Below are 10,153 nucleotides of genomic sequence, written 5' to 3'. Positions count from 1 at the left end.
TCTGGGATAATTACTGGACCACAATGGAATCCGATTGCATCAAGTATGTCAGTCATTGCCATAACTGCCAAATCTTCGGGAATGTGCAACATGTCCCTCCTTCACTACTCTACACCATGACATCTCCTTGGCCATTTTCTGCTTGGGGAATCGACATCATCGGAAAGATCACCCCAGCCGGAACAGGAGGTCACTGTTTCATTTTGGTGGCTATCGACTATTCACCAAATGGGTAGAAGTGACATCTTACACTAGTCTCACTGCCAAGAACGTGGCAAAGTTCATAGAAACCAATATCATTTGTCGATATGGTTGTCCACATGAGATCATCAGTGACAATGGATCACATTTCCAGGCTGAGGCTGAGACTGAGCAATTGCTAGCCAAGTACAAAATCAAACACCACCATTCCTCGCCATATAGACCACAAACTAATGGCGCGGTGGAGGCAGCGAATAAGAATGTTGTCACAATCCTCAAGAAGATGATCGATAATTATCGCGATTGGCCCAGCAAGATACCATTCGCATTATGGGGATACCGCACATCCGTTAGGACGCCCACTAGGGCTACACCTTTCTATTTAACTTACGGCATGGAAGCTGTACAACCAGTTGAACTGGAGATTCCATCCATACGCATTCTACTCGAAAGCCAAATTCCAGAAGCCGATTGGAAGAAAGATAGGTACGAAGAACTCATCCTCTTGGATGAACGAAGATTGCGCGCATTGCATAATGTACAAACATACCAGGCACGTATCAAACGAGCCTTCAACAAAAGGGTTAAGCCTAGAAACATCAAAGAAGGAGACTTAGTCCTCAAACCAGTTAGAGCTCTTCTACCTGTCGATCCACGAGGAAATTTCAAACCCAACTAGGCTGGGCCATTCTTAGTCAAGTCCATACTCCCGGGGGGTCCGGTTAGGATCACAGACCTAGATGGGAATGAATTTGCTAATCCAACTAACCTCGACCAAGTAAAACGATATTATGCTTAGCATAGGACGAAACACACGCCTCGCGTAACACCCACGTTCCGCTCATGCGACACGAATTAAAAACGGCCCCTGGCCCGCTGAAATAAAACTTATGTCACCTTGCTCATGAATCTTGACAACTCGTCATCCTCATATCATCAAATAAATTGAATTGTATTTTAGGAGTAAGTAAAGCTCATGCTCATTTTCTAGTTCGTTACAAGCTCTTGCTTAGAACAGTTATTCTTTTATATTTACTCGAACTACGCACAAGGGTTTGATTTCATTTTTTTAAATGAATACGTAGGCAATCCTTCACAGGATACAACCCGTTATTCTAAATGTAAATAGAAGGACATTTGCATTTGCATTTGAAATTCGACAAGAATAATAAAAGAAAATTACAATAGTTTCATAACTAATTAATCTTTTATTCATTTCTTCCATAAATAATAATAATACGCCACATAATATAAAAATGCTGAAAAATAAATAGGCTAGGATTCTAAAACCCCACCACTTATTACAAATAATAATAATAATAATAATAATAATAATAATAATAATAATAATAATAATAATAATAATAATAATAATAATAATAATAATAATAATAATAATAATAATAATAATAATAATAATAATAATAATAATAAATAATACTACGACTTAGGCTACTCTTCCATCTTTCCTTTGCCTTTGTCATTTTCATCATACTTCTTGTCTCGACCACGAGCTGGGCGCTCCCGCCCTATTTCGGACCTGATCACCAAAGGTCTCTCTCGCGGTCTAGCCTTACTATTTCGATCAACCACCTTCTCTGTGGCAGGAGCGGTCTTTGGTTTCTTTGACGGGTGAACGACTCGGAATCCGGCCTCTTCCTCCCCCTCAGTCAAATATTTCTGGTTCTCCTTTGCCACCTCACGAATCTTGTAGTCAACAGGCTCGCGCTTCCTCAATTTCTCGCGCTCCTCGGGTGTAGAAGCCTTTCTCCATTGCAAGTATGAATCCGATACCCATAATGAACCAACAGAAGAATGTATGAACCACATATTTCTCTGAGCCCACTTGAGAGCCCACTCTTTATGACTCTCGGTAGTATGTGCCAATGCAGTCTGAGGAACGGTATCAAGCTTAGGAATCTTCTGCTTAAGGCCCACCTGCCTCATCAATCTCTCCGGGAAGATGCATATCATGAATTCCAAGCCAGGAATGCGAACTGATCGAGTAGGATCCAAGGATGACACTCCAGTGACTGACTTGAGTTGCCACCATGGCACAACCCATCTGATCAAAGGACCACCTTCATTCTTCAACTTGTTCTCCCAATAGTCGCAAACACGGGTGAAGTCCACCATATAGAGCCTGGTCCTCATCGCAATAGACCGAGCAAGATATCCTGGCACATTAACTGGGGGCTCGATCAACCGCAGACGCTCCATGAGCCAAACCTACCAGGAAGACGGGAATTAATGTTCAACCAACGAAGAAAAAAAAACGGTTGGTATTGTACATAAGAGGTTCTTACCTGCAAAATGATAGGACTTTCCAAGTAAGGAAGCCCGCGGTTGGCTTTCCTATTATCCTGCCCTAGAATGATATCTCCTTGGCACATACACGCTGGGCTCCTGCGCAGCTCCATCTGTTCAACCAAGCTCAAGTAACGAGGATCTCCTCTCATTTCCTTATCAACATGCCCTTGGAGGACATAACCATGCAGTAGGCAAAACCCGAATGCCCTACGCCTCGCCATGTAAGAAATAAAAGAGTTTTCCCTGTTTATAAATCGATCAATGAAATCAAGCATACGGACTCCTTTTGAGGTCACAAGACGGTCAACCTCAGCTTTAGTCAGTCCAACCAAATCTCTAAATTTGCTTTTATACCCTTGAGAGCTAGAGGGTATGGTTGGCACATTTTCTGGATCCCATCCTCCAATTGCAGTAATTTCCTCAGGAAACGGATAGATATCACCTCCAGGGAAGGCAAACACATGGAAATTAGGGTCCCAATATTCGAGATAAGCATCACAGAAGGGTTTCACAACCTTCACCAATTTAAGACTCAAGATTGACCCAAAATTGAAAGCACCCATGTCATGTTTCTCAACGTTTGTAAATTCATTTGTCCACTCCTTGAGACGGTTTTCCAAGGCATCCATGATTTGTAAATTTTTCTATGTAAATAGGAGAGTTTTATATAATAGACGGAAGAAGGATGGAGGAATTATCCCTCGACGTCTATATTTATACTAAAAGTTGTTTCCAAAATTCGGTCAGAACTGACCAACTAGGGAAATGGCGCAACACTTGCTGCGCCTCTTCGAAGGATCGCAGCACGTGCTGCGCCTCTTCCCCAGGCTGTTTTCCGTGATTTTCAACTTCGGATCTTTCCTAATTTATTTTGCCTATAATTTCCTATTCCCATAGGATATTACTTTGGTAATTCCGTCAAATTACCATATTTTATGTTTCCTAATTTTACGAGCACGCTTTTCGAGACGAAATCGACATTTTCAACAAATAAGCACACTTACCCAGTTCATTTTATTTTCTTTTTTTGGGGAAATCATTTCACTCCCCGTTTCACATTTCATTTCAAATTTATACATTTCTTTTTACGTTTTTTTAGGGGGTAGCCCTCCCTACCGTCCGGTCTTTTTTTTCGCATTTGCGTCATTTCTGCTCATTTCTGGGCAAGTTTTTGCATTTTTTAGGTCATTCCTCTCATTTTGCGCTAGTTTAAACCATGTATATATTATGTGCTTTATGTGCAAATCCTATGTAAATTTCGGTAGCATAACGGTGTAAACCGTCATCTACCAAACCTGTTCAAAGCTAACCTGCAGGAACAAACATACAACCCAGCAGCAAAGGCACTCAGGCCATCATATACACAACAAAAATGCTATATGTACATCAAACTGGGGGCTCTTGCCCAGAACAAGTCCAAAAGTTCAAAATGAAGTCCTAAAAGTACAAAATGTATGCAGTACAACCAACGACAACAAAAAACAAAGACAACTACTCATGGTCGCCATCCCGCTCGGTGACCCTCGCCTCGAGAGCAGCAATCTCGGCATCCCTAACCTCCAACTCCCTCAACAGGCAAGCCATCTCCTCCCGTGACTTTTCCAGCTTCCGCTCCAGGTCGCGCTCCCTCTCCGAATGACAAAGAAATACCTTATTTCAAACATATCAAAAAAATGCGAGAAAATTACAACAGAATTCGAAATAAAGTAAATGAGAGGTTCATACATGTCGTCCTCGGCCACAAGTGCCTAGATGGCTGTAGCCCGCAGCCGGTTGGCCACCCTCCACAGCGCCACATGTCGAGACGGTGCCACCTGCATTTTAAATAAACAAAAGATTTTCAATTAAATGGACAAATGTATTCTTATACAATAACAAGAGCCAAACTGAGTCCGAGGCTTACCCTTCTAACCAAGTGCTGCCACTCCTCCAGGCCAGCATCTGTCACCGCCTCGCCGAAGTCGCGAAACTCGGAGATCACCGTCATCCCCGCCGCGGCAGTGTACTCAAGGGTCTCGGGGTATGCTGGGGGCTCGACGCCCGCCTCCTCAACCTCTTGCAAAATTCAAAAGAAGTCTTTATTCGATGATCGTTCATCATTTTGTCAAGACAATTCGAAAAGGGAAAATGAAGCACATACCACGACCGGCCAGTATGCCAGCCTCTGGCGAACAAACAGAGAGTACTCCGCACCAGGAAGGAGAAGAGCGTCGCCACCAACGTCTACCAAGTCAGACTCCCGCTCAGCGTCGGAAGGCTCCCTAAACATCGTCTGAGGAGGATCGATGGGAACCGTGAAAGCATCACGAGAGCACTGACGAGTCAAGCGCTCGCCCAGATACAGCACCGGACCCATGGACGTCCTCACCTGCAACTGACTTGAGCTCCTAGGTCGAAGGACCTTAGCCACAAAAGGAGGGGCGTCGGGGTATCCACCCAAGGCCTAGGCACCCACTAAGACAAGAAAACAAGAGGTCATTCCTATGATCGCTTCTAAGAAGCAATGAATAAACAATGAAGGAAAGATGATCAAAAATACATACGTCACTCAGCTTCAGGGCATTCACGCCCCATCGACAGACATCGTAAGAAGAACGCTGGCTCTTCCTGCGACACGTCACCCAGTCCCTAACAACTGGGTAAGCCCTCGGCCCGGGCTCCGTCCTCTTGGGCATGAAGCCCGGAAAGTAGGAGTACACCCACGCCTGCAAGGCAAGACAATCGATGACGATCTTATACGATTTGATAAAAAGAAGAAGAAATAAGTTTTCATGACAAGAAATGAAGGTTCATACCTCCAACAGCAGTCCGGGACCGAGAGTAGCAGGAGAAGTCCCCTTCTTCAGCATCTCAGGATGAACCATGGCCCTCATGTAGCGTGTAAGGACCGCAAAGCGAGGAGTGACCCAGACCCAATGACCTAGGTCAATCAGGTCAGAAAGGAAGGGAAGAAGCTTCGTCGACAGCCTCTCCCCCTTGTCTCCAAGGTAGAGTGAAGACAAGAACCACTAGATCCACAGACGAGCTCTCTGTTCCGCAGTACAAGCAGGAGGAGCTACCTCCCTCCCATCCATCGTCACCAACGCCGGGGTCTTACCCGCAAAGTAATCCCTGACGTAAGTGCTCGACACTAGCCCGGGAACCGCAGTAGCACTCCGCACCAGGTTCCAACCAATCAGCCTCTTGGCCTCCGCTGAGTCCACCCTCATGGCCGTTGACGGCCACACCACGGTCTCCTCTCCACACGGCAGACCAGAAATCATGCCGTAGTCCTCCAACGTGACCCCGACCTCACCAAAAGGCATGTGAAAGGTCGAGGTCGTGTCCCAGTACTGATCAAGGAAGGCTCGAATCAGGCAAAGGTTAGCCCAAAGTTTCCTTTCCTTAATCTCCCTCCACGCTCCCACCAAGGCTCCGAAAGCTCCTAGCTCGATGATGGCTTGCTCCTCCTCCGACAGTCTCCCATAGGCCTCCATCATCGTCGTGTATCCAGAGAAGGACCTCAAGTTCCCGGCCTCTTGTATCGATTCAAGAAAAAGCTATCTTTAGCTCAAAGTGAAAGAGAAATGAAACGAGAAATGAAGAAGGAAAGATGATGAGAGAATGACAAGTTCGAGACTTACCATGCTCCTCACCATCCTGTAAGATAGGTGACTCTCCGCTGCCCAAATGAGATGTCGACCATCTCATTTCTCAGCCCACTCAGCTGCCCTCGCTAGCTGGCGACCATCTCGTCCGACGTTGGCCCGCCTCGGGACCTCCTCCTCAACAGCCTTCTCCTCGAAGACCTCCTCAAAAGTAAGAGAAGGGTTGAAGTCGGTGTCCACGTCTATGGGAGCCCTCCCTGACGTAGAAGCCATGTCACCTGCTAAATTAGAGTAAATAAGGCCGCGTCAAGTGATGACGAGCCTCGGTCAAAGTAAATTCAAGCCTTTCAAGCCCCGAATATGGCCTTTATCGCCATCTTTGGCCATTCCTTTCGAAACCCAACCGCTCATGTGGTAAAATGGGTCAAGTCAAGCCTAAACTCGAGCCTAGTCATGGGTTTGAGTCGAAATTTCGACAGCATTTCGCTATAACGGCGATTATGCCCTAGGAAAGTGTCCTGAAAAAACCATCACAAATAAAAAATCCGAGATGGTAGGAAGTTTACCCATTGCACTAGGATTCCGAATACCAAATTCCATCACGAATGGGCAATCTGAAGGCCATTTTCGAAGCAATTTACGAAACAGCTGAGAAACCTTCTCAAATTTACTCAAATGCTCAATACTTAATGAAAATTCAAAAAGAACACATGGTTTTGTTCCTAACACTACAAATTATCCATTTATAATATCAATTTCACAAGGCAAATTCATTTGGGGGAAAAGCTCCAAATTTTCGAATTATTTGGGTTGAAAATCCTAATTTTTCGATCCAAATTAAGCAAAATACGGATGTTTAAGCAAGAATGAGTCACATACCTCGATTAGTCATGATTAATGCAAGATTTTGATCAAGTTTTGGCAGAATATCATTTTAATTTGAGAGAGTTTTAAGAGAATTTGTGTTTCGATATAATGATATAACACGGGTTCTGTTGAGTTTTTCCTCAGACAGGGACGAACCCGGGAAAGGACGCAGCAGGTGCTGCGCCTCTTCCTCAGCTTCTCTCCAATTCGATTCTCAAAAGTTCGTTATAAGTTCGTTATTCGCGGGCCCTTCTTTGGTGCGCCTCTTCTCTAACGCCATATATCGTATATTTGCTCCGTTTGATATTTATTCTTTGTCCGGACCCGCATCTTCGAGCAGACTGTGAATTATCGCAATACTTTACCTTCGAGCAGACTGTGAATTGTCATAGTACTTTACCTTTGAGCAGACTGTGAATTGTCGCAGTACTTTATCAAGACTTCGCTTCCAACAGCGAGCAGGTTTTCTTCGACGGTGTTTTGACACACCTCAATTATTTTCCCAGCGAGAGTTCATAATAGCCGATTGTACTTCTTGAGATATGGAGTTCGCTTGAGACTGACGCGAGTGATAAGTGCATATTTTATATACTTTCATCCCCTATATTAGCTTCATTTTATTTGTTAATTAGCACTTATCATAGTGTCATAAGCTAATATTTGTTGTTCTAATGTATTTGCTTGTCTTAACATGTTTTTGTAGGAATCTAAGCATTTAGAGGCTTTTTCCTATCATTTTATACACTAAGTTCACTAAGCTAAACAAGACCAAATGTTGGACTAAGCATGGAGCATTGGATTGGGTTTTGCATGGAGAAATTGATGGATTATTATGTATAATGCAAATGATGACAACAATCAAAGTCAAAGCCCAATGTTCAAATCCAAGTCAAGGTGGAAAGCATAAGATTCCAACATGCTTAGGATGCTTTTTGGGAACTCTAAAGATCATAGATGGAGCATTTACCCGAGTGCATTAAGGGTCATTAATCACGCACTTAGGATTCCTCAAGAAATTAAGTGAGGAATTAAGAGAAATCAACCGGAAACACACGACCCCGATCGGGGCCGCAGTCATCTTGAATGTTTACGTTTCTTCTTCCTCTCCTATAAATAGGAGAGGTGTTCCAAGGTCTTAGGCATCCAATTTTTACGTCTCATTTTAGTTCTTCATAGTCTTAAGCATTATATTTCTCTCATATAGTTTACTCATTTTAGTTTACAATTTAGTTAAGCTTGTAGTTCTTCAAACATTTGGTTCTAAGTTATTTCAAGCATTTGGTTTTTATTTGTTCTTCCATACAAGTTCTCTATTATTAAGGTATTTCTATTTCTAGATTGCAATTTTACATTTCTATTTTAGTTACCACATAGTTTATAATCAAGTATTCCATTTTACATTAGCATTGTTCTTTTCTCATGTTATATCATCTAATTAATATAAATCTTATAATCATGTTTAATATTTCTTATAATATAGTTTCCAATTCACATTTTAACATGAGTAGCTAAATCTCCTAGTCTAAGGGTTAGGGGAGCCTTGCATAAATTTAATATATAAACATGATAAAATAAGTTAATAATAATATTGTTCATATTGCTTCTATCACATGTTTTCATCGTCACGTTTAATCGTTGTTTAAGGCCTTATTCAAATGATTAAGTTTGTTCATTCATTCTATAAGTCAAGAGGCACGGAATTGAATTAGACTAAGCATGTATAGTAGGACGACCTAGTCATGGACGAGAGTTTCTCTAGGACCCGGTCTATGGTTGATGCTAATGCCGCAAGGTGGGTATCTTTAAGCCTAAGCAAGTTATTAGTACTGAATTTATCATAATCATATGTTTACTTTTGCATGTGTGACCCGAACCCCTTAGACTTTATGTTATTATATAATTTACATCATTATTGTTATTAACCACCAAACAATCAAACCAACCCAAATCGTAATCGACCTTGATAAAAATCTACCCATAGCAATTCACGAAGCAATTCACGAAGCAATTCCCGTTTCCTTGTGTTCGACCCCTATTGCTACATTAACTTGTTGTCTAGGGTTATTATCTTTGCATAGGTACGCGATAAGCCTATCAAATTTTGGCGTCGTTGCCGGGGAGACGGTTTTATTGCCAATTGAATTGTCGATTTTTATCTTGTTTTATTTTGCCTTGAGGAACACTTGTTCCTTGAGACTGTTACTTATCATTTTCCTAGAAATTGTTGACTTATGCCCAGGTCATCTCGTAGTGGAGAACTGCTTTCACCGGATTCCGAGCCCGAGAAAACATTTAGGAGAAGACGGCGATTTTGGAAGGAAGTGAAAGAAGCCACTTCTCCCATACAAGTTGAAAGTGCTAGAAAGTCTTACTTAGACGATCTAGAGGTTCTTGAAGAGGAGGAGGTTTCTTGTTCATCAACTCCACCACCACCACCATCTACTACCAAAAAGATGGTAAAACTTTCCGATCACTCAAAGCCCACCGCGGCCATGCTTCCGGCCGGAATCACAACCACTCAAATCACCGCGCCGGAATTCGAGATCAAGCTGGCTTTCATTAGCCTTGTGGAGAGGAAGCAATTTGGGGGAAGTCCTTTGGAGGATCCCAATTTGCATGTGCAAAACTTTTGTGACTATTGCTCCATGATCCGACAAACGGGCTTCACTCAAGCCCAAATAAGGGAAATACTTTTGCCTTTCTCTTTGAAGGACAAGGCCAAGCTTTGGATCAATAGCCTTGATCGCACCACCTTGGGAATCACCAATTGGGAGACATTGGCTCTTGCTTTTTACCAAAAGTTTTTTCCACCGGAGAAAACTCAAACTTTGAGGAGCCAAATCACCGGATTCCGTCAACAAGCTCTTGAGAGCTTATATGAGGCTTGGGAGAGGTACAAAGAGCTTCAAAGGCAATGCCCACATCATGGGCTAGATGATTGGTTTCTAGCAATAACATTCTACAATGGATGTTGTGCCGAGTCCCGAAGGATTCTTGATTCCGCCAACAATGGGCGGTTTGATCAAATTGACACCGATCTTGCTCATGCCACGATCGAATCTATGGCGGTCCATGATGCCCAATATGTCAATTCCCGAGTTGTGCCATCCAAAGGTAAAGAAGAATCCTCCAACAACTCCGTTTTGCTAGCTCAAATTGCTTTGCTCCAACAACAATTGGCGGAAAGG

General features: G+C 43.0%; 1 non-coding gene across 1 annotated transcript; it reads right to left on the bottom strand.

The window, feature by feature from the left end:
• Positions 1 to 9,790: 9,790 nt before the first annotated feature.
• LOC141624730 (small nucleolar RNA R71) lies at positions 9,791 to 9,897 on the bottom strand. The gene has a single exon (XR_012534536.1). It is a non-coding gene; the product is annotated as a small nucleolar RNA R71 (small nucleolar RNA).
• Between the last annotated feature and the right edge of the window lie 256 nt (positions 9,898 to 10,153).

Source organism: Silene latifolia, chromosome X (assembly GCF_048544455.1).
Source record: "Silene latifolia isolate original U9 population chromosome X, ASM4854445v1, whole genome shotgun sequence".
NCBI lineage: Eukaryota > Viridiplantae > Streptophyta > Magnoliopsida > Caryophyllales > Caryophyllaceae > Silene > Silene latifolia.
The sequence above is the reverse complement of the archived record's forward strand: the minus strand, read 5'-3'. Positions and strand labels throughout refer to the sequence as shown.